The sequence below is a fragment of the Notolepis coatsorum genome (genome assembly GCF_963971535.1).
Source record: "Notolepis coatsorum genome assembly, chromosome: 12".
Taxonomy (NCBI): domain Eukaryota; kingdom Metazoa; phylum Chordata; class Actinopteri; order Aulopiformes; family Paralepididae; genus Notolepis; species Notolepis coatsorum.
The window spans coordinates 82,373,623-82,393,784 of NC_140176.1; positions in this window are offsets into that span (position 1 = coordinate 82,373,623).

The window sequence follows — 20,162 nt, forward strand, 5'->3', positions numbered from 1 at the left end:
TACCAAGACTACATTCAGAGAGCCTCTACCAAGACTACATTCAGAGAGCCTATACCAAGACTACATTCAGAGAGCCTATACCAAGACTACATTCAGAGAGCCTCTACCAAGACTACATTCAGAGAGCCTATACCAAGACTACATTCAGAGAGCCTATACCAAGACTACATTAAGAGAGCCTATACCAAGACTACATTAAGAGAGCCTATACCAAGACTACATTCAGAGAGCCTATACCAGGACTACATTCAGAGAGCCTATACCAAGACTACATTCAGAGAGCCTATACCAAGACTACACTCAGAGAGCCTATACCAAGACTACATTCAGAGAGCCTATACCAAGACTACATTCAGAGAGCCTATACCAAGACTACATTCAGAGAGCATATACCAAGACTACATTCAGAGAGCCTATACCAAGACTACATTCAGAGAGCCTATACCAAGACTACATTCAGAGAGCCTATACCAAGACTACACTCAGAGAGCCTATACCAAGACTACATTCAGAGAGCCTCTACCAAGACTACACTCAGAGAGCCTATACCAAGACTACACTCAGAGAGCCTATACCAAGACTACATTCAGAGAGCCTATACCAAGACTACATTCAGAGAGCCTATACCAAGACTACATTCAGAGAGCCTATACCAAGACTACATTCAGAGAGCCTATACCAAGACTACACTCAGAGAGCCTATACCAAGACTACACTCAGAGAGCCTATACCAAGACTACATTCAGAGAGCATATACCAAGACTACATTCAGAGAGCCTATACCACGACTACATTCAGAGAGCCTATACCAAGACTACATTCAGAGAGCCTATACCAAGACTACATTCAGAGAGCCTCTACCAAGACTACATTCAGAGAGCCTATACCAAGACTACACTCAGAGAGCCTATACCAAGACTACATTCAGAGAGCCTATACCAAGACTACATTCAGAGAGCCTATACCAAGACTACATTCAGAGAGCCTATACCAAGACTACATTCAGAGAGCCTATACCAAGACTACATTCAGAGAGCCTATACCAGGACTACATTCAGAGAGCCTATACCAAGACTACATTCAGAGAGCCTATACCAAGACTACATTCAGAGAGCCTCTACCAAGACTACATTCAGAGAGCCTATACCAAGACTACATTCAGAGAGCCTATACCAGGACTACATTCAGAGAGCCTATACCAAGACTACATTCAGAGAGCCTATACCAAGACTACATTCAGAGAGCCTATACCAAGACTACATTCAGAGAGCCTATACCAAGACTACATTCAGAGAGCCTATACCAGGACTACATTCAGAGAGCCTATACCAAGACTACATTCAGAGAGCCTATACCAAGACTACATTCAGAGAGCCTATACCAAGACTACATTCAGAGAGCCTCTACCAAGACTACATTCAGAGAGCCTATACCAAGACTATACATTCAGAGAGCCTATACCAAGACTACATTCAGAGAGCCTATACCAAGACTATATTCAGAGAGCCTATACCAAGACTACATTCAGAGAGCCTATACCAAGACTACACTCAGAGAGCCTATACCAAGACTACATTCAGAGAGCCTATACCAAGACTACATTCAGAGAGCCTATACCAAGACTACATTCAGAGAGCCTCTACCAGGACTACATTCAGAGTGCCTCTACCAAGACTACATTCAGAGAGCCTATACCAAGACTACATTCAGAGAGCCTATACCAGGACTACATTCAGAGAGCCTATACCAGAACTACATTCAGAGAGCCTATACCAGGACTACATTCAGAGAGCCTATACCAAGACTACATTCAGAGAGCCTATACCAAGACTACACTCAGAGAGCCTATACCAAGTGTAACTGAGGGGTACAATTCCCTGACTGTATTGATAAGTATGGTATCATTAAACCACTACCGCTTTATGTACTTTAATTACTGGCCATACAGTACACGATATATGAATATGATGAACACTTCCCACAATGAAATCGGTTCCAGTCAAAGGTATTAATCAAGTATTTAATGGAGCAAAAGGTACATAGGATACTTTACATTATTCTTTGAATGCACTTGTAAGGCAAAGGAGTATGCATAGGCAAATCAATAACGAATGTCCATTCTCTGGTTACGCAGGAGGTAATTATACAACCTGAATCTTAGGGAATTATATCTATGGTACACTAGTAATAGCGGGAGATACTGGAAAGGGTTCCCACTGGTTGTAAGCCAGCAAGGGGGTAGAAGATCTGTCGGTAGTAGGACGTCTGGTCAACGATGACTAGGGAGACTTCAAGTACAGAAGCCGGTGCAGTAGTCTCTTGATCCACAGACGAATACAGCTTGGTTCTCTTGTAGACTGTAGCTCTACAGTGAAGAAAGCTAGGCGGCCTCAGGCTCTCTGAGCGCCGACTCGACTTGACTCCTCTCGGGGTAAATCCAACACATGCAGGCGTCGGCGATTATCCGCTCCATAAATCATAGGACCAAAGCAAATATATTCCAGCCGCAAAGGGCTATGTACAGACGCAGCGCTCAAAAATCAAACCAATTCTGCTGCTTGTCTGCTGCTTGTTGCTGCTTGTGTGCCACTTAAGTCTACTCAGGTGTTAATTTTCCGGGGGTGTTGGCTGGGGGAACAAAGGGAGGGTAGTTAACTTAAGTGCTTCCCCAGGGAGGGGGTCGGGGGCTACTGCCCTCAGACCCCCAAAATAATTTTTATATGGGCAGTCTGACTTGGGGTACTGACCATATATTAGTGTTGCAATGCATGATAAGTAAACAGTGAAAAAATCTAAGAAATCTGATGGGGCTGGGACATTTGGGACGAATAAAAATTTAAGATGAAAATCTGCCCAGCCTGTGGGAGGAAGTGGAGGTGTGAAATCTGGCCCGGTCAAGAACAATAGAGGAGTGGTAGAGAGTGGTAGAGAGGCATGAGAGGTTTGAGTTTTGAGTGCTGTATCTGTAGTCGTCGGGTAGATTAATCCAGTGTACATGTCCATACGGTTCTCGCCTAGGTCTCCTCGGGTGAAAGCGCCATTCGGTCGGCCCAGCCTGGATAAGAACTCTAGCTAATACGAGAAAGCGTTGGAGATGCTGGTCACTATAGAATTCTAACCGCACGATACACTATACACAAATAGACTATTAAAGACTCAATAGAAATATGTCGCACTCGACGGTATAGCGCCAAACTCTTCAACAATTCAGTTACTAATTTGCACGCGGTCTCGATGCTCTATTCTGAGGCCAAACAGGCCATACTTCACCGCACGTTGTATCGTGGGTGAGGCTTCACTTAGTGGGTAACATACTAAAAGGACGAAGGGTACGGAGGTAAGGGGCTAAGGGTCTTCTACATTCACCTGCGCCGTATTTATACGCACGGTGAACAAATAGTGCCACTCTCATTTCTGTCGCCGTATCCCTGGGCAGGGCCGGGCAAGTACAGACATGTCGTGTCGGTGACTTTGAACTTGGCTCCGGGGGCCGGTCCCTGGCGCCGGTGGACCACTGTCCAATAGGAGAATGAAATATTATGGGCTGGACTAAAGGGATATTCCGTGTATATGTACAAGGAATATACAAGGGATATCAAACGATATACAAATACTATGCAATATATATCAATAAATAAATATATATATTCGGTTTAATCTGATCCTTTGTAACAGCCGCCCACTAATTAGTCCCACCTAATTAGCTAAGCAGAGACAGATTAACCGCACTGTCCACTACTCAATGTCTGCTGTGAGGGTCAGTCAGTTCACAAAGTCATGGGGTCATGATCGTCATCGATAGTATCGGGGAGCCTTGGCAGTTCTATTAGCCTCGCCACGGGTCGGGTGTAGGTCCGCCCTTGGACGAGCACTTCAGCTGCTCGGACCTTTCCGTCGGCACCGGTGATCACTTTGCTTACGCGGCCAGCCGGCCACATAGCTCGGGGTAGTGACTGGTCGATAATCATGACGACTGTTCCTTCTGTCAAATTGTCTCTCTCTTTTACCCATTTCTGGCGTGTCTGTAGAGACGGTAGGTAGTGGAGTAGGAAGCTGTTCCAAAACTTGTCAGCCAATACTTGACTGTACCTCCACATTCTTCGGCCGTTCGCTTCTTCAGGCCTGTACATTGTCTGGGGTAGCGCGGGGTCCAGCCGCCCCATCAAGAGTGTGTTGGGGGTGACTGGGTCGACATCTGCTACATCACTTGAGACGTAACCGAGGGGCTTTGAGTTCAATACTCCCTCGATCTCCGTGAGGACTGTCATTAGGACTTCTTCCGCCACGGTCTGGGCCCCAAGCACGGCGTACAGGGCTGTCTTTATTGAACGTACTTCTCGTTCCCAAGTTCCACCGAAGTGAGGTGCGTTCGGGGGATTAAACTGGAAGTCAATCTGGGATGGAGCGAGGTGGGTCTTAAGTTCTGGGCCCATAGCTTGGAAGCTCTCTCTCAGCTCTCTTTCTCCGCCTTTGAAGTTTGTCCCGTGATCAGACAACAATATAGACGGTTTGCCTTTCCGCGATGTGAATCTTCGGAAGGCCATAAGGAATGAGTCTGTGCTCATGGTTGGAAGGAGTTCTATATGTATCGCTCGGGTGGTCATGCATTTGAATACAATACCCCACCGCTTCTCGGTTCCTCTTCCTTTCTTTATATACAGCGGGCCGAAACAGTCCATACCGGTGGAGTGAAAAGGCTTGTCGCAGAGTCGGAGGCGACAGGGAGGTAGGTCAGCCATCCGGGGTATACTGGGCTGCGCTCGCCACTTACGACAGTCTAGACAGGTTCGCTGGAAGCGCTGCACTGCTTCTCTCCCTTGCAGTATCCAATAACAACGTCTGATCTCCGCGAAGACTCTCTGCCCCTGCGTGGTGCACATCCTCGTCGTATTTCTTTATGATCAGCTCTGTGACCTTGTGTCGGCTGTTCAAGACTATCGGGTACTTGACGTCATCCGGTAAGTCTGGAGCTCTCCGCAGGCGACCACCCACTCTGATGAGACTATGGGTGTCGCTCTCGGGTGCTAGGTGGAGCAGTCTGCTGTCTGATGGGACTGGCTTTGCTCCCTGTAGACAGTCTAGCTCATCGGGGAACGAGTCTCTCTGGGCTCGTAGTAGAAGAAGTTCTGCTTCTTCGTAGTCAGCTGCTGAAATGTCAGTAGTGGGCTGAACCTCTGGGTGGTGCCACAGAAATGTCTTTAGCTGCGCACTCTCTAGGGTGAGGCAATCGTCTATGTCGGGGTCTGTGGAGACGAGTGTGTTCAATCCACAGAACACAGATTTCTTGTTTTCGGCCTCCTCTTTACTCGCCTCCCGTGGGGTGGGTGTAGGCCACTCTTCTTCCGGGAGCTTGAGAAACTCTGGTCCGTCACTGTATGGGTTGTGTAGCTGAGGGGTACAATTCCCTGACTGTATTGTTAGATATGATATTTAATACCACTACCTCATGTACTTTAACTTCTGGCCACCCAGTACAAGATATAAGTATGATGAACACTTTCCCACCTGATGAAACGAACCAACACAAATGGACCAAATCGAATATTTAATACAGCAAAGGGTGTATACAACATTCACTTAATTACATTTATGATTTGAAATGTTGAGTATGCACTTTTATGGCAAATGAGTATTCGTAGGTAAATCAACATTGAATGTCCAATCTCTGGTTGCGCAGGGAGTAAGTATACAACCTGGAATATTTAGGAAACGATAGCGATAGTACTTAAATGATTATAGCTGGATACACTAAGGGGGGGGGGGGGGTCCCGCTGGTTGTAAGACAGTAGGAGGGGGGGGTTAGAGAAGCCGCTGGCGGTATCCCATCTGGCCGACGGTGTCTTGGGAGAATCCAAAGTCTTAGACCCAGTGCCCACAGAACCTCGGGCCGCAGACGAATACAGCTGGACCCTCTGTGGAACGGTATCTGCCGGTCCACAACGGAGAGACGTGGTGCGACCTCACGTGTAGAGCGCCGCCTCACCTGTAGTCCTCTCCGGGGGGTAATTCCAACACTCAACAGTGTTGGCCTTTATCCATGGAATAACCAAAGCACACAAAGCATAATCCAAGAGCCGTGGAAGGCTCGCCGTCGTCGGGTAGAGTAATCCAATATACAGGTCCAGTCGCTCTTAACCCGGAGCTCCTCGGATGCAATCACCACTAGGGGTCTGACCAGCCTGGATAAGCGTCCAGATAACGTCAGGAACGATGGGGGTACTGATAACTGTAGAACTCGAACCGAACAATGCACCATACATAAATAGACTATTATTAGCTTAATAGAATACGTCCAACTCGACGGTATGGTGCCAAACTATGACCATTCAACTATTAATCTACACGATATCTCAATGCCTATTCTGGGCCAAGTAGGCCCTACTACACCGCACGTGCTTCGTGGGGAGGCTTTTGCGTCTGTCACTCTGTTGGAGGGTAAAGAACTGGACTAAAAGAAAGTTCTACTTTACGAGCGCCATATATATATGCGCTATGAACAAATAGTACCACACGTATTTCGCCCGGCATATTACTGCGCGGAACCGGGGGTTGCCTCGACATGTTAGGCGGCACGATTGAACTTGGACCTAGGGGTATGGCAACCTGGCGCCAGGTTCTCGTCCAATGGTAGAATGAAACTATTATGGGCTGTTTAGTAGAAACGGGGATATTCAATGCATATTGTACAAGGAATATACAGGGGATATCAAACGATATACAAATACAATTAAATATATATATATAAATAAATATACATATTCGGTTTAATCTGATCCTTCACAACAGCCGCCCCCTAATTAGTCCCACCTAATTAGCTAAGCAGAGACAGATTAACCGCACTGTCTTCCACTCAAGGTCCGCTGTAAGGTCAGTCAACTCACAAAGTCATAGGGTCATGGTCATCATCGATAGTATCTGGGAGTCGGGGCAGTTCTATGAGCCTCGCCACGGGCCGTGTGTAGGTGCGCCCTTGGACGAGTACTTCAGCTGCTCGGACCTTGCCATCGGCACCGGTGATCACTTTGCTTACGCGGCCAGCCGGCCACATAGCTCTGGGGAGTGACTGGTCAACTATCATGACGACTGTTCCTTCTGTCAAATTGTCTCTCTCTTTTACCCACTTCTGGCGGGTCTGTAGAGACGGTAGGTAGTGACGTAGGAAGCTGCTCCAAAACTTGTCAGCTAGTACTTGGCTGTACCTCCACATTCTTCGGCCGTTCGCTTCTTTGGGCCTGTACATTGTCTGGGGTAGCGCGGGGTCCAGCCGCCCCATTAGGAGTGTGTTGGGGGTGACTGGGTCGACATCTGCTACATCACTGGAGACGTAACCGAGGGGCTTTGAGTTCAATACTCCCTCGATCTCCGTGAGGACTGTCATTAGGACTTCCTCTGCCACAGTCTGGGCTCCGAGTACGGCATACAGGGCTGTCTTTATAGAACGTACTTCTCGTTCCCAGGTTCCACCGAAGTGGGGTGTGTTCGGGGGATTAAACTGGAAGTCAACCTGGGCTGGAGCGAGGTGGGTCTTAAGTTCTGGGCCCATAGCTTGGAAGCTCTCTCTCAGCTCTCTTTCTCCGCCTTTGAAGTTGGTCCCGTGATCAGACAACAATGTAGACGGTTGTCCTTTCCGTGATATGAATCTCCAGAAGGCCATAAGGAATGAGTCTGTGCTCATGGTCGGAAGGAGCTCGATATGTATCGCTCTGGTGGTCATGCATTTGAATACAATACCCCACCGCTTCTCGGTGCCTCTTCCTCTCTTTATATACAACGGGCCAAAACAGTCCATGCCTGTGGAGTGGAATGGCTTGTCGCCGATTCGGAGGCGACAGGGGGGTAGGTCAGCCATCCGTGGTATGCTGGGCTGCGCGCGCCACTTACGGCAGTCTAGACAGGTTCGCTGGAAGCGCCGTACTGCTTCTCTCCCTTGTAATATCCAATAACGACGTCTGATCTCCGCGAAGACTCTCTCTGCTCCTGCGTGGTGCACATCCTCGTCGTATTTCTTTATGATCAGCTCTGTGACCTTGTGTCGGCTGTTCAAGACGATCGGGTGCTTAATGTCATCTGGTAGATCGGGGGCTCTCCGCAGGCGACCACCCACTCTGATGAGATTATGTGCGTCACTCTCTGGTGCCAGGTGAATCAGTCTGCTGTCTGATGGGACGGGGTTTCCTCCCTGTAGACAGTCTAGCTCATCGGGGAACGAGTCTCTCTGGGCTCGTTGTAGTAGAAGAAGTTCTGCTTCTTCGTAGTCAGCTGCTGACATGTCAGTGGTGGACTGAATCTCTGGGTGGTGCCGCAGGAATGTCCTTTGTTGCGCACTCTCTAGGGTAATGCAGTCATCTATGTTCGGGTCTGTGGAGGCAACAGTGCTCAGTCCACAGAACATAGGCTTCTTGTTCTCAGCCTCCTCGCTACTTTCTTCCCTCGGGGTGGGCGTAGGCCAATCTCCTTCCGGGAGCTGGAGGAATGCTGGTCCGTCACTGTAGATGTTGCGACGGGTTAGGTCATCCAGGGACATTCCCCGGGTGATGACGTCAGCTGGGTTGTGTTTGGTATCCACATACCTCCAGCTTGCTTCTTCTGTTAGTTCCTGAATCTCGGTGACTCTGACTCCCACGAAGACTTTGTATCTGCATGAATCAGACTTAATCCATGCGAGTACTGTCGTGGAATCTGACCACAAGATTGTTCTATGCACCGGAATGGTGAGTTCACGTTGGATTAACGTGGCTAGATGCGCTCCTGCGAGGGCTGCGCAGAGCTCTAGACGTGGGATAGATTGTTGCTTACGTGGGGCTATCCTTGAGCGGGCCAGTATGAAAGCAGTGTGTATCTCTCCTCCCATCTCTTGGGCACGCAAATAAGCAACCGATCCGTAGGCTACTTCGGAGGCATCGCTGAAGACGTGTAGCTCAATCTCGCATGTCTCTGGCCTCACTGTGGATGGGAAGTAGCTGCGGCGTATATTGACACCTGGGAGTGAGCGGAGTTCCGTCTCCCACTCTCTCCATGTTGAGGCAAGGTGTGCGGGTATTGGGTCGTCCCAGCCCTGGTCCTTGTCCCATAGTGCTCGTACAATCATCTTTGCCCTGGTGGTGTAAGGTAGAATACATCCCAGCGGGTCATATTGTCTGGCGAGTGTTCTGCACACACTCCGTCTGGTGGTCGGTATCGCCGCCGACCTTCCTTGCTCTGGAGCCAAGGGTTTGTGTCTATAGTGGAGCGAGTCTGTTTTGAAGCGCCAGACTAATCCTAGTGTCATTTCTTGGGCTTCTCCTGGGATTGTCGCCATCCAGGTCTCGCTGCTGGCAGCCTTGTCTGCGGAGGAGAGGCTGCGCAATACGTGCGGGTCACTGCTGGCCCACTGCTTGAGATCAAAGCCTCCTTTGATCAGGGAGGCGCGTAACTTGATTAGGAGAGCCTCGGCTTCTTCTTGAGTCGAGACGCTTTGTAGACAGTTGTCTACGTAGAAACTGTTCTTCACACTGTGTTGGACCTCTTCATCTGCTGCTGGGTCCTCTGTGACGTGTTTCTGTAGTGCAAATGTAGCACAGCACGGGCTGCATGTGGTTCCGAAGGGGAGTACTTCCCACTGGTAGATGGATGGGTTCTCATCTCCGATCTTCTCTCTCCATAGGAACCGTAGCAGAGGCTTGTCCTCCTCTACTAGTCTCACTTGCAAGAACATCCCTTTGATATCCCCGCTTATAGCCACCTTGTCCTGGCGGAAGCGCAGTAGCACGCCTAGTAGGGAGGGGCCGAGTGTGGGGCCGGGCAAGAGCTCTTTATTCAGATTTTGGGATCCGATCTGGTAGCTGCAGTTAAACACAATGCGATCCTTGCCATTGTGATGGACCTTGTGATGCGGCACGTACCATGATTCGGTCGTCTGATCGGCCTCTTTAATGTCAATCTTTGTTACGTGTCCCGCTGTGATTAGCTTCTCAATCTCAGCTCGGTACACTCTCTGTTGAGCGGGGTCTTTGGCTAGGCGCCGCTCTGTGTTCAGTAGATAGCGCTCCGTGGCGTCTTTCTTTGCGTGAAAGGGGGGCATTCCCTCTCGCCTCAGGAGTGGAGTTGCGTATCTCATCACTCCGCCGACTGTGACTCTCTTTGTCCCCTGCTCGAGTAGGTGGATGGCGTAAATGTCTTCTTTAGAGCGAATGTCTTTCTTTTCGTTCTTAAAGGGCATTGTCTCTAGGGTCCATAGCCTCTCGACATGCTGCAGGAGAGTGGTGTCTTCTTCTGTCATTCTGGAGTGGAAGCAGCTAGTGGCTGCGGTTCGGTTGAGAGATTTAGCGAGGGGGCCTTGTAATGTCCATCCTAGGCGGGTCTCGACTGCTGCAGGACAGCCTCGGGGACCTGTATGGACCCGGTCAATCGGGACTATGAGTTCTGCATGGTCGGAGCCTATCAACAGGGTCGGGGTAGCGCCGTCTATGAGCGGGATAGGTAATTGGCGCAGGTGCACATATTTATCCATCAACTTGGTGACAGGGTAGGTGTACTGCGAGAGTCCTATTTCTTGGCTGGTGAAAGCATTTGTGATCTTGTACCGTCGCTCTGGCTGCCCGTTGGCTGCGATAGTGAAGGAGACATTCTCGCCCTTTATCGTCTTTAAATCTCTTCTTATTGTCCGAATCGTCATTTCGTTCTTGCTCCCCCGCAGTCCCAGTTGAGTCGCAGCGGAGGCGAGCAGAAGGGTCTTCTCTGACCCGTCATCAAGGACGGCGTAAGTGTCCATGACTTTATCCTGGTAGCTCAATGTCACACGGACTACCTTTAAGAGCACTTGAGCTCCGTTGCTGCTGGCGGGGTCAATGTACATGACACTTGCCTTGGTGCCGCTCCGTGGTGCAGGTGTAGGCCGTCTTCCGTTACTATCGTGTAGTATATCTAGATGGGCTCCATCGCACCGGCTGCACCTTTTCTTTAGGCGGCATTCGGCTGCCATGTGGGGCCGCGCACATCGATAACAGCGCCGGTTGGACTTTATCCATTGGCTCACTTCTTCTGCATTCATCTTTGTGAATGAGTCACATTGTGACAGCCAGTGTTCTTTCTCACAGTAGGGACACGCTATCTTCCACTTCTCCTTTCTCGAGGGGGTGCTGTGACTCTTACTGCTCGGTACTGACTCTGATTGGTGCATGACAGTCACCGATCTTCTTCCATCACTTATTCTCCTGGGTCCCTCTCTGGAGCTTGGCGTGCTCCGCCCGAAGGTGTCCAGTCGTAAGCTGCTGACCTCTCTCGCCAGGAAGTCGGCCAGATCAAGGAGGGATGGCTCGGGGCTGTCGGGATCTCGGTAGTCCCTCTGCCGCCGAAAGCGCTCCTGTCTTGCGGGTGGCAGCTTCTCCAAAATCCTCTCAACGTTAGAATTGGCGTACAGCTCATGCCTGCCCTTCTCCCGTTGAGCTCCCAGCATCCCCACCAGGGACTGCACTTTGATTGACAGGTCGTCCAGTGAGCGATTGTCTGTGGCTGGGGGTAGGCGGTCAATATGCCTTATCTCCTGGATTACGTAATCCCATATACGTCCATATCTTTGATCCAGCGCTGCAAGGGCCGCTGTGTATGGGGTCGAGGAGGTAGCATAGGCTAGCGCTATATTGTGCGCTCGCGGTACTTTCAGGTGCTTCAATAATATTGCATACTTGTGGCGTTCATCAGCGACATCCACCATCATTGTCTCTAAGCACATCCGGAGCTCCGTGTACTGTGCTCGACTCTCATAGGCGAAGTCTGGGAATGACGGCGTGGCGTTGTATGACGCTGTGGATGGCTGATACATCGGCGAGCGTTGGGGGAGAGACCTCCTGGGCGAGTCCCCTCTTGCGCCTCGCTGTGGGCTGGTACTGGCAGGGTACCATGGCCCGCTGGTCCAGGTACTGTTCCTCGGGGCTGGTCGTGCGTCGTGCTCACCCGTAAATAGAGTCGGGGGTCTGTAGCGCAGCGCCGCGGGGGTATAGCCTGGACTGTATGGGACCTCCTGGTCCGGTGTAGTACTGTGCTGTCGTCGGGCTTGGTTCTCCTCTTCTCCCTCTTCTTCTTCTATCAAATCTTCCAGATCTTGTAATCGTTTATTTAGCTTCTCCGCAGTGTAGGCCGCTCCTTCCTTGTAGCTGGGTCTCGCTTGGACCGGTATGGGAAGGGGGTCTGCAGGGGGTCTAGACTCGGTCTGTTGGTCAAGTTCAGGGTCGCTTGCTCGTTGCGGTGACGCTGCTCTTGACTGCTGTCTCGACGAGTTCCTTGAGCCCCTGGCGGAGGGAGAGGGAGTTGTCCTTTTGATCAGCTGCTCTATTAGTTGCGCTTGTAGTCTGTCGCGCTCTGCGTCTCTTTGGGCACTGGCAGCGGCGCGCTGGGTGTCGGCGGCGGCGCGCTCTGTTTCTCTTTGGGCACCGGCAGCGGCGCGCTGGGCGTCGGCCCGGTCTCTTGCCATATTCTCTTCCATCTGGAAGCGTCTCATCTCCAGACTTGTGCGCTGTTCTTCGCTCCGTTGCTGTGCTTGGAGGTGTTCGCGCTCGCTGGTCGCCTGGGCTTGGAGACGTTCGCGCTCGCTAAGCGTCTGTGCTTGGAGCCGATCGCGTTCGGTAGAGGCTGTCAGGCTGACGAGGAACGCCTGTTGTAGTATCCTCTCCGCTTCGCTGGGGGAAGGCGGTAGTGGAGGTGAGCCGCTCCTGCGTGAACCGCTCCTGGGGGTACTCGTTGGGAGTCCTGGAGCTCTAGTTCCTCGGCGCTCTCCTCTTCTTCTTCCGTGCAGAGTTCTCTCTCTGTAGGGTTGTCTTCCTCCCGGGGCGTGTCGGGGACTACTTCTTTAGTAGTGGCGGGGGGTAAAGGCATGTCAATTCCCTCCTGGTCCCCACCGTGGGCTTGGTCAGTTACATTAGGACCTACTAGGGCCTCTGTGGTCGGGGAAACCTGGTCGTTAAGGTCAGACATAATTTTACTTTCTACTTTTACCACGTTTACCGTTTTTCGAAGGCTAGGTAGTTGACTGACAGTGTAAGCCTCTAAGTACTGAGGTGTCTGTCGTCTGCGCCGCGGGCGTTCTAGGTTAGGAGGATCGTTTCGTGGAGTGTTCATCATAGGCCATTTCGATATTAATAACACTATATTAATATTACACTAGTTACCCCTCCGGCTCGAAGGACCAATTGTAGCTGAGGGGTACAATTCCCTGACTGTATTGATAAGTATGGTATCATTAAACCACTACCGCTTTATGTACTTTAATTACTGGCCATACAGTACACGATATATGAATATGATGAACACTTCCCACAATGAAATCGGTTCCAGTCAAAGGTATTAATCAAGTATTTAATGGAGCAAAAGGTACATAGGATACTTTACATTATTCTTTGAATGCACTTGTAAGGCAAAGGAGTATGCGTAGGCAAATCAATAACGAATGTCCATTCTCTGGTTACGCAGGAGGTAATTATACAACCTGAATCTTAGGGAATTATATCTATGGTACACTAGTAATAGCGGGAGATACTGGAAAGGGTTCCCACTGGTTGTAAGCCAGCAAGGGGGTAGAAGATCTGTCGGTAGTAGGACGTCTGGTCAACGATGACTAGGGAGACTTCAGGTACAGAAGCCGGTGCAGTAGTCTCTTGATCCACAGACGAATACAGCTTGGTTCTCTTGTAGACTGTAGCTCTACAGTGAAGAAAGCTAGGCGGCCTCAGGCTCTCTGAGCGCCGACTCGACTTGACTCCTCTCGGGGTAAATCCAACACGTGCAGGCGTCGGCGATTATCCGCTCCATAAATCATAGGACCAAAGCAAATATATTCCAGCCGCAAAGGGCTATGTAGTCGTCGGGTAGATTAATCCAGTGTACATGTCCATACGGTTCTCGCCTAGGTCTCCTCGGGTGAAAGCGCCATGCGGTCGGCCCAGCCTGGATAAGAACTCTAGCTAATACGAGAAAGCGTTGGAGATCACTATAGAATTCTAACCGCACAATACACTATACACAAATAGACTATTAAAGACTCAATAGAAATATGTCGCACTCGACGGTATAGCGCCAAACTCTGACAATTCAGTTACTAATTCGCACGCGGTCTCGATGCTCTATTCTGATTCCAAACAGGCCATACTTCACCGCACGTTGTATCGTGGGTGAGGCTTCACTTAGTGGGTAACATACTAAAAGGACGAAGAGTACGGAGGTAAGGGGCTAAGGGTCTTCTACATTCACCTGCGCCGTATTTATACGCACGGTGAACAAATAGTGCCACTCTCATTTCTGTCGCCGTATCCCTGGGCAGGGCCGGGCAAGTACAGACATGTCGTGTCGGTGACTTTGAACTTGGCTCCGGGGGCCGGTCCCTGGCGCCGGTGGACCACTGTCCAATAGGAGAATGAAATATTATGGGCTGGACTAAAGGGATATTCCGTGTATATGTACAAGGAATATACAAGGGATATCAAACGATATACAAATACTATGCAATATATATCAATAAATAAATATATATATTCGGTTTAATCTGATCCTTTGTAACACCAAGACTACACTCAGAGAGCCTATACCCGGAAGTTAGGAACCGGTTCTCGGTGCCCAACCCTAGTTTATAGACTCACAGGTCTGAACCTCCGCTCCATCACACATCATGGAGTCCTTGTAATGGAGTTTTTGAGAGTGAATCAGTGCAAACAGGGTAGCGCTCATCCATGCTCTGATTGGCAGAAGACAGCACATGAGTGAGAGAGTGAGAGAGAGAAAGAGAGAGATAGAGAAGAGAGAGAGAGAGAGAGAGAGAGAGAGAGAGAGAGAGAGAGAGAGAGAGAGAGAGAGAGAGAGAGAGAGAGAGAGAGAGAGAGAGAGAGAGAGAGAGAGAGAGCGAGGGAGGGAGGGAGGGAGGGAGGGAGGGAGGGAGGGAGGGAGGGAGGGAGGGAGGGAGGGAGGGAGGGAGGGAGGGAGGGAGGGAGGGAGGGAGGGAGGGAGAAAGTGTCCAGTGAAGAAGGCTTTTTAGCTTGTAACAGAGTCTGTAAACAAACACAACTGGCTCCAACACTGTATTGGAATTTGGTCAACAAGCACACAGTCTAACTAACTTAGGTGATTTTAGTTACCAAACTATTTGGATATTTCAACGTTTCTATTTCAGAAGGCATTAGTTATATGTTCTCATTTGTTCTCTATGAGGCCTGATTCATTGCCTAAGGGCTTGTGTCCACAGACAACGTTTTCTCCAAGGCGGACCGCTTTGAAAATCTAAAATATGCATGCTCAGAGCGTTTCCAGAACTCCGGACCTCAATCTGCTTTAGTCTCGCGACTCCCGCGCTTGCTCGATTTTGATTGGTCGGTCGAAAAAAGTTACCTTGATGAGCGGCGCTCCTCTCCAAAAGTTTAACTATTTTCAACTTTATGCGCTGGGAGCGCTCCGCCCAAAAACGCTAGCCGGCAAGAGCGCAAAAATGCGAGGCGCAGCGCTGGGAGGAGGAGCGCGCCTGTCGCGTCTTTAGCATAGAAATGAATGACAGAAAGGAGCTGGCAACTCATAAAAAGCTGGCTGTGGACACAGCCCCTAATGCAGCTTTTTCTCGATTACTGTAACGACCCCAGGCCCAGCCCTTTGTGGGCCTGTTATGATAAGAGAGACATTGGACATTCCCTACCTCCTTTCAGTGGTCTCATGGCACCCTCTAGTGGGCACCATCAGATGGTGCAGGCGTCCATTTTGTCTGTACTCACAAATGTGGTTAATGCAATTAATTGTTTGATTCATGTAATTTCATTGTGTGTGTTGTTGACCTTCCCTTCCCTTGTGTGATGTGGTTCCCCTGTTTGGTTTTGTGTTTGTAGTAATGCCTTGGTGACTAGTTTGGTTTATTCGATGTTTTGGACTGGCGCCAGCTGTTTCCAATTATAATTAGTCTGTGTATTTAAGTGTGGTTCTGTGTTCTCCTCTTTGTGGCGTCATCCCTCCGGTTACCTCTTGTTCCTGCCCTTGTCGTCTTGCCCTGTTGTATTCGTTCTACGTAAGTGTTGTAGTGTTCGTTTTGTTGAGTTTAATTTTTCCGTGTTCACAGTTCAGTTCGATGTTATTAGCGCCAGCACGGCTGTGCCGTTTATGTTTCTTTTTGTAACGTGTCGTCGTCTAGTAAAGTCTGTATATACACGTTACCCTGCCGTCTCTGCCTCCTCCATTCCTGTCCGCAAACTGGGTTCTCCTCTCCTTCCCTCACTACCCCACCAATCCTAACAGATTACCATTTAATTTCAATCTTTCTTATAATTTACATTTATATTCATTTAGTTGACGTTTTTATCCAAAGCAACTTACAAATTGTGTATAAGTCAGCAGGAGGGGTACAACTCTGGCAGCTAAGGGTCAGTGGTATTGTTAGTCAAATAGTGTCAAACTTGAGTGCTACACTCTTGAGTGCATAGCAGTATAGACATATTAGCATAATTTACTGAATGAATGAATACGTTTATTTAAAATGGACACCACACTGGACCAGTCACAGTGGACAGACCAGATGTGTTGTTTCGCGTGTTTATAGCACAAGTGCTAGTTTTCAACACTAGTCCATTGAGGCTTTTCTAAAAGATATAATAAAATTAACAGTAAAATACAGAATACAGAATACAAAACACAAATCAGAACAAATAGTTACCAGAGTCCATGATCAGAATAACAAACCAGTCCACATCTACATATGTGAGCAGTGAGCACTGCTGCTTTGATTTTAGCCATACCTTGAGTCCTCTGCTGAAGACGTTGGCATTGAACTCTAGATAATGTAAAAAGAAATTAAATAAAAATAAATAAAGTGCACTTGCCATAATGTTGCCGTGTCCCTTTAACCTGTACCGGTGTCACTTTCAAGTAAGCTATCTTCATTCAAGTATGGCTTCAGGTACTCTATTCAAATTCTATTAAAAATGGAACATTACTTGATTTCAGAAGAGCAGTGAGTTCGGACACATACAATTAAACTCAACAGTAGGAATGCATGAAGAGAGGAAAACCTTCACTGCACAGTTCACTGATTACTGATGGATAATAAAAAAGTGTGGTTTCTTTTTGACAACTGTCTATGTAAGTGGACAACATGAAAGGGTTCCAACGAGCTCTACGGTCCAGACCCATGGCGCACCTGTGCTGCACGTGTAGCAAGGCAGCGTTCAGTGAGAGGGGGAGGGGGGAGGGGGGGGGGGGGGGGGGCAGATTGACAGAGAGTGCAGTCCAGAACAACAAGGCTGTAAAATGTTATGGTAACTTGTAGGGGTGTATACGTTTCCGTACCAAACCGTTTCAGTGTGTACCGTACCGTACCGAACGGCTGTGTACCGAACTAATACAACGGTATGTTAACCACTAACGACCGCCCACCGGGGGCTGTTTTTTTCACAATGTAATATAATAATTATATTTTTATATATTTTTTTACAAGTCGATTATTAATTTCAATATAGAATATTCGTTGACAGCCCTACAAGTACAATTAGTTACTGCACACTACATCACCCCTGAGTGGAACATGGAAAGCCAAACTTTCCCCCACTGTACCGAAAACCCGTACCGAACCTTGACTTCAAAACCGAGGTACGTACCGTACCGTGATTTTTGTGTACCGTTACACCCCTAGCAACTTGTCATCTCCTACAGAGAGCTGTGTCTGTCTCTACACAGAGCTGTGTCTCTCTCTACAGAGAGCTGTGTCTGTCTCTACACAGAGCTGTGTCTGTCTCTACGGAGAGCTGTGTCTGTCTCTACACAGAGCTGTGTCTCTCTCTACAGAGAGCTGTGTCTGTCTCTACACAGAGCTGTGTCTCTCTCTACAGAGAGCTGTGTCTGTCTCTACACTGAGCTGTGTCTGTCTCTACACAGAGCTGTGTCTGTCTCTACAGAGAGCTGTGTCTGTCTCTACACAGAGCTGTGTCTCTCTCTACAGAGAGCTGTGTCTGTCTCTACACACAGATCTGTGTCTGTCTCTACACAGAGCTGTGTCTCTCTCTACAGAGAGCTGTGTCTGTCTCTACACAGAGCTGTGTCTCTCTCTACACAGAGCTGTGTCTGTCTCTACACAGAGCTGTGTCTGTCTCTACACAGAGCTGTGTCTGCCTCTACAGAGAGCGGTGTCTGTCTCTACACAGAGCTGTGTCTGTCTCTACACAGAGCTGTGTCTCTCTCTACAGAGAGCTGTGTCTGTCTCTACACACAGATCTGTGTCTGTCTCTACACAGAGCTGTGTCTGTCTCTACAGAGAGCTGTGTCTGTCTCTACAGAGAGCTGTGTCTGTCTCTTCACTGAGCTGTGTCTGTCTCTACAGAGAGCGGTGTCTGTCTCTACAGAGAGCTATGTCTGTCTCTACAGAGAGCTGTGTCTGTCTCTTCACTGAGCTGTGTCTGTCTCTACACAGAGCTGTGTCTGTCTCTACAGAGAGCTGTGTCTGTCTCTACAGAGAGCTGTGTCTGTCTCTACACAGAGCTGTGTCTGTCTCTACACAGAGCTGTGTCTGTCTCTACACAGAGCTGTGTCTGTCTCTACAGAGAGCTGTGTCTGTCTCTACACAGAGCTGTGTCTGTCTCTACAGAGAGCTGTGTCTGTCTCTACACAGAGCTGTGTCTGTCTCTACAGAGATCTGTGTCTGTCTCTTCACTGAGCTGTGTCTGTCTCTACACTGAGCTGTGTCTGTCTCTACGGAGAGCTGTGTCTGTCTCTACACAGAGCTATGTCTGTCTCTACACTGAGCTGTGTCTGTCTCTACAGAGAGCTGTGTCTGTCTCTACACTAAGCTGTGTCTGTCTCTACGGAGAGCTGTGTCTGTCTCTACGGAGAGCTGTGTCTGTCTCTACACAGAGCTGTGACTCCAGTTATTAATATTATTTAATGTTACAAATACAAATTCAAAGGTATGAATTACTATGATTTTGGTGGTTCCCGGCTGTATAAGTAATGCTATGCAAACTACTGTGAGATGGAGTCGGCGTGCCGTTACACAGCCAGGGATCAACAAGTAGCAATAATTCTCCAGAAGCACCACGTCTGCACATACGTCCAACAAAACGTCCCTGCCAGATCGTTCGAGAGTGAGTGAGTGAGTTGATTAGTGACCACAATTTGCCATGCCGCATAGCCCATGGTGGAAGTCCTGCACGCCTGGGATCAGTTTCAGTTCAGTTTCACACTTTGATTTGATTTGATTTATCTTCCTTTATCTTGAACAACCATAAACATACAAATTTGTAATAACAAAAAATAACTAAAACCAAATAAAAAAAACAAAATTTAATTAAATACAAATAAAATTAAATATGTCTTCCTAAACATGGCTTGGTCCTCACTGCAGCCAGCCAGTTGGAGGCATAGTCTAGCAACGTTCGAGGCAGGGGAGGGGAGAATTGAAGGGAGAATTGGCGAGGTGAAATTGGGATGGGAGAAAAATAGAAAAATAAGGAGAAAAAGTGGATAAAAAAAAAAGATGCGTTAGTAACTGGAGACTATATTCACATCCCCAAAAGAATCCATTGGATTATCATGATGGTTATTTTCCATAACACTCAGCCCTATCATGAAGATACATGAATGAATGAATGATTTTATTTCTGTCTTTTTCTTCTTCTTTTTTAGTAGTAGAACTTCCAAAAAAACAAAAAAATAAAATGATCGAAAAGGTGTAGGCTGAAGCCGAGGCTTATAATTGCCTACCCTTTTTACATTACATTACACTATTTACATTACATTACACTATTTACACAAAAAAAGTTAATACAAAAAAGAAACATAATTCAGTATATCATTTAGCAAAGGTTACAAACGTTTCATAGTTTTATGTACAAAACGTACACATTTATTTATGTTTTTAATTATTTTTTAAATACTTTTTCTTTTTATATATATATATATATTAAGGCTGTAAAAGTTAACGCGGTATTAACGCGTTATCGCCCGATTCTATTAACGCCACTATTTTTTTAAACTTTTTTATTTTATTTTTTTACTTTCATTTTTTTTAGACTTCACTCAGGTGTATTATTGATGCTCTCATTGATACTATGTTTGTTTCTGAAGTGTGTGTGTGTGAGATATATAGAGAGAGAGGGGGGTGAGAGAGATGAGGAAGGGGCAAGAGAGAAAGAGAGCTGGGAGAGTGTGTTGGAGAGAGAGAGAGGGGGGGTGTG